Source organism: Myotis lucifugus, unplaced genomic scaffold (assembly GCF_000147115.1).
Source record: "Myotis lucifugus unplaced genomic scaffold, Myoluc2.0 scaffold_1215, whole genome shotgun sequence".
Taxonomy (NCBI): Eukaryota; Metazoa; Chordata; class Mammalia; order Chiroptera; family Vespertilionidae; genus Myotis; species Myotis lucifugus.
Genome location: NW_005872263.1, coordinates 57,995 through 63,371, shown reverse-complemented (window position 1 = coordinate 63,371; position 5,377 = coordinate 57,995). Strand labels below are relative to the sequence as shown.

The following is a 5,377-nucleotide window of genomic DNA, read 5'->3' as shown; positions in this document are numbered from 1 at the left end:
TCATTTTAAGGTCCCCATTCCCTCAGGCATCCCCCCCTCACCGTGCCAGCTCTTCCCTTTCCCCAAAGCCTGGTAGGGAAGGCTCCCCGCTGTGGCTTGTGCCCAAGGCCCTGTCTTACGCTGCCCACACCCCTCAGTTAAGCCCTAGCGCTGCTCTGCAGCCATTTCTCCTCTGCCAGGACCTGATGTGTCTGATGAGGAGAGCCCCCAAAGCAGGCAGGAGGGACCCCGTTCCCTGAGCCTGAGGCAGGCAGGGGAGGGTGGTCCCATGGAGACGTCTACGGGGAGGAGTCAGTGGAGCTCACGCCCGATTCCCTCGGTTTTCCCAATGAACTAAGATGCAGAGACTGTGCTGGATCAGCTAGAACTAACGCGGATCGCTCCTTTTCACAACCACGCTTGCAGAGAGGACAGACAGTCTTCTTATTTTCAGAAGAACAAAGCGTTTTTTCAGAAGAACAAAGCGTTTTAGGCTGCTGAGCATCACTAGGTCTGTACACTCCAGAAATCCTCTCAAAGACAAGAACAGGACAGCTAGGCCCCCTGAAGGCCAACAGACCTGCGCTCAGTGGGTGAAGAGGGAGCCTGTACTTGTCTAAGTCTCTGGCAGGATAAGCAATTCGCAGCTCCTGCCCACCCTGCGGACATCCTTCTCGGGTCCAATACTTAGGAAAGTGCTCAGACTAATGCTAGGTAAGCATCAGCTCTCAGGCATCCAAGAAATCTGCTCAATAAATGTCTAGGGCCCGGCCAGCGTGGCTCAGTGGTTGAGGGGCGACCTATGAACCAGGAGATCACGGTTCAATTCCTGGTCAGGGCACATGCCCAGGTTGTGGGCTCAATACTCAGTGTAGGGTGTGCAGGAGGCAGCCGATCGATGATTCTCTCACATCATTGATGTTTCTATCACTCTCTCCCTCTCCCTGCCTCCCTGAAATCAATACAAATATATTTAAAAATAAATAAATAGCCGAAACCGGTTTGGCTCAGTGGATAGAGCGTCGGCCTGCGGACCGAAAGGTCTCAGGTTCGATTCCGGTCAAGGGCATGTACCTGGGTTGCGGGCACATCCCCAGTGGGAGATGTGCAGGAGGCAGCTGATGGATGTTTCTCTCTCATCGATGTTTCTAACTCTCTATCTCTCTCCCTTCCTCTCTGTAAAAAAATCAATAAAATATATTTAAAAAATAAATAAATAAATAAATAAATAGCCCTAGCTGGTTTGGCTCAGTGGATAGAGCGTCGGCCTGTGGACTGAAGGGTCCCAGGTTTGGTTCCGGTCAAGGGCATGTACCTGGGTTGCGGGCACATCCCCAGTGGGAGGTGTGCAGGAGGCAGCTGATCGATGTTTCTCTCTCATCGATGTTTCTAACTCTCTATTCCTCTCCCTTCCTCTCTGTAAAAAATCAATATTTTTTTTAAAAAAATAAATAAAAATAAATAAAATTCTAGGAAGCTTCCTAGGCAGGTGGCCATGAACACTCTCGTGTTAGCCGAATCAAAAGGTAGGCCAAACTCCAGCGGTGGATTCCGAAAGAAAAAGCCAGTCTTACTGCCCCTCACTCAAGAGACAGACTTGTCTAGTAGTGACGTTTGCCCTCTGTGTCTACTTCCTCTTTCTAAACCTCCTTCTAAATGTCCACCTCATCTCAGCACACCAGGAGGCACCAGCCTCCCAAGGCCTCCCTGGGGGCACGCCCGTGAGGACCACTTTTGCTAGCAATTCCCCAAGGACCCCCCCCCCCCTTCCAGCCCTACTCCCCGAGGAACGTGTGGCCCCTCTCACACCGATCAGTAGGTCCGAAGTCCACAGACCCCCACCTTCTCCAGCAACTCCTGTGAACTCTGATCGAGCCTATAAACTGGAAGGAGAGGGATGTTTTTCTGTGCTCGTCAATACCAGGATGTAATAAACTGGGCCTGTTTTCATTACCCTTTAGCAAGTGAACAAATGACTGAATGAACGAATCTTTAGGGAATTCAGCAAGAACTTTTTATTAAGTCTTAATTTGGAGTTTATGTACTAGGGGGGGGGGAGAGAGAGAGAGAGAGAGAGAGAGAGAGAGAGAGAGATCAACAATGACATCTGGCTTACTGTCCTGGCACCACCTTGGATGTTCGACTCAATGCAGGGCGGGGAGGAAGTCTCCTTTTCTAAAATGTTCCAGCAGAAGAGAAACGTAGGAGAATGTGCCCCTGTGCACCCCTTTGAAAAGCTTCTAAATCATGGCCATGACATTACCATGCCGTTGTCCCAGTGTTCACCTCGGTTGGGACTGACGGGGCTTCCTTTGTATGGAATGAGGATGCTACGAACAAGGAAGTGTCCTGGGTGGGGACCATTGCTGAAAAGACCCATTGTTTTAGCCACAGCAAGGTATCAATTTTACTTGGTCCTCTGACAGCTTGTACTCTCCTGGGACTATGGCACTGTGGGTGGCCTTGAGTCACCTACAACATAGTGTCCGGAGGGGGTTGCCTCAAATACAGCTGAGTGGCCCTAGCTGGTTTGGCTCACTGGATAGAGCATCAGCCTGCGGACTGAAGGGTCTCAGGTTCAATTCCGATCATAGGGCATGTACCTTGGTTGCAGGCACATCCCCAGTAGGGGGTGTGCAGGAGGCAGCTGATCGATGCTTCTCTCTCATCAATGTTTCTAACTCTCTATCCCTCTCCCTTCCTATCTGTAAAAAAATCAATAAAATATATTTTAAAAAAATATACAGCTGAGTGGTCCTACTCATGTCTGTCTTATAGCCATCAATGGCCAGTTTATGTATATGTTTGAGTCCTAGATCTGGGGGAATAATTACAGTTTCAAAAACCCTGTGACTTATGGCCAGACCATAAGCCAGGCCATGTGTCCTGGTGTTTTTAGGTGGGAAGATTCTCATCATAATGTCATGTGATTGTAATTGTACTTTTAAGAGCTTTTATTTAAAAAATTTCACTATAAAAGTAATATAACCATATTATTAAAATTTTGAAAACTAGGAAGAAAAATGTCTCACCCATAAAAACCACCATCCAGTGTATAGATACATACTAGTGTATAGTTTTCCCAGCATTTACCAAAATAAATACACAATTTTAGCGATCAACCAAAGGACTTACATGCAAGCATATAGGCCTAACCCAGTGGTCCGCAAACTCATTAGTCAACAGAGCCAAATATCAACAGTACAACGATTGAAATTTCTTTTGAGAGCCAAATTTTTTAAACTTAAACTATATAGGTAGGTACATTGTTACTAACTTAATTAGGGTACTCCTAAGGCTTAGGAAGAGCCACACTCAAGGGGCCAAAGAGCCGCATGTGGCTCGCGAGCTGCAGTTTGCCGACCACGGGCCTAACCAATGGACACAGACAACAGGGGGGCAGACCATTTTCCTAAGAGTAAAAAGACATGGGAAAATGTTGCTTTAGATTAGAAGGTGAGTGAGCCAGCCCTGCTAAAAGCTGGGGGTCAGTATATTCAAGTGTCACGAGCGAGGGCAGGCATGGTGGTAGGTCCTGCAAATGCCAATTTTAACCAAGACCAGTGGGAGGCCACTGCTGGGATGTCAGCAAGGGTGTGACCATCTGATTTACATTCTATAACCCTCATCTCTGCAGGCTGCCGGAGAGAGAGGAATACAGGGGTGCAGGAGTGGAGAGAGGTCATACAGGAAGTGACTGGGGGCCTTGGGAGAGGTGAGAGAGGAATAGATCCTTCTGGGACCCCTTTCAGAGGTACGACCAATAGGACGATGGGGGTGAGAGAAAGGGAAGCTTAAGGAGAATGCCTGTGTTTTTCGGTTTGAGCAGGTGAATAAATCATAACACCATTTACTGGGCAAGACTGAAGGAGGGACTGCTTTGGAGAGAGGACTGGAATCCAAAGCCTCAGGATATTTTTTGTTGTTGTTAATCCTCACCCGAGGATATTTTTTCCATTGATTTTTGTTTTTTAGAGAGAGTGGAAAGGAGGGATGGGGAGAGGAGAGGAAGAGAGAGAGAGAGGGAGAAACATTGATGTGAGAGAGACACATTGACTGGTTGCTTCCCCCATGCGGGCAGAGGATCAAACCTGCAACCCAGGTACATGCTCTTGCCTGGAACTCCAAAGGACCTCCCTCCTATCCCCTCATCCAAGTTCTGTTTCACCTCAAATAGCCTCTCCCTTCTTTAGAAATATTTTTAAGCCAAAAAAAAAAAGGAGCTGTAGAAAAACCTACCATATAAAGAGAACATCACCCATGTCGTTTAACATTTCTTTTTAAAAAATATATATTTTATTGATTTTTACAGAGAGGAAGGGAGAGGGATAGAGAGTTAGAAACATCAATGAGAGAGAAACATTTATCAGCTGCCTCCTGCACACTCCCCACTGGGGATGTGCTCACAACCCAGGTACATGCCCTTGACCGGAATGGAACCTGGGACTCTTGAGTCCGCAGGCTGACGCTCTATCCACTGAGCCAAACCGGTTAGGGCCGTTTAACATTTCTTGAAGACATGGGGAATTTAATTGATGTAGAACAGCCTTTCTGGATAAACCCAACAAATATTTTGGTTTTCTGGAGGGGACCAAAAAAAAAAAAAAAAAGCAAAATCCAAAAAACACTTCTCGGTCTGAATTATGGCAACGCGTAGCTGGGCAGCTGTCTGGGCTTTTTTGCACATGTGCTGTCCGGATAAGCTAGCAGACTGCGCGCGCTCCGCACAGCGACCAGGGACACTTAACTTTCATGCAATAATAATGAAACAGGAGGCCTGGATTTTTTTTTTTTTCTTGGATTGTTTGTTTGTTTCTCCTGGGACTGTTTCTCACTTGAGTGACCTTGCACAGATCTATTCGCTCCCTCATTTCCATATGTCCGTGCAGGATAACGTGGACGACTCAGATGCTTTCTAAGATCTCCAGATGACAAATAGAGCCCTTCATCCCTGAAATGCACCTCCTTCGCTCTCCTACGGGTTGTCTGCATGACACTTGTACTGAAAACCTTCGCACACAGTTGTCAACACCATCTGCGGAGGGTCCACATCTTCCAGGCCCATGCACTGATAACGGGATGACTTGAGCCGTGCTACTGAGAACTGGAAAATGTAATAATCCCTAAAACACACGTTCTTGCTTTCTGCCGCCTCTAAACTTATGCAGGAGACGCTGACATCGTATTATACCCCGATGGGGCACCGCCACCGAGCACGACTGCCACGGGGCGAGGGCCCAACCGGCCGGGGAGACCGGCTGCGGGACGGGCAGGCAGGCCCCCGGTGCGGGGAGCTGGCATCATTGTTGCAGAGGCTCACGGACCACAGCCATCTTGCATCAGGCGCCGGCCCGGCAAGACGGCGAGCCGACCCCCTTGGCTTGGGAGGCGCACCTGC

The 5,377-nt window shown here is 48.3% G+C and overlaps 1 long non-coding RNA gene across 1 annotated transcript in view; it reads right to left on the bottom strand.

Annotated features, from left to right (window-relative positions):
- Nucleotides 1–4,958: 4,958 nt before the first annotated feature.
- LOC111824340 overlaps nt 4,959–5,377 on the bottom strand; it is a 2,072-nt gene continuing 1,653 nt past the window's right edge. The window contains exon 2 of the long non-coding RNA XR_002827416.1: nt 4,959–5,083. This is a non-coding gene — a long non-coding RNA (uncharacterized LOC111824340). The remainder of the gene's footprint in view (nt 5,084–5,377) is intronic.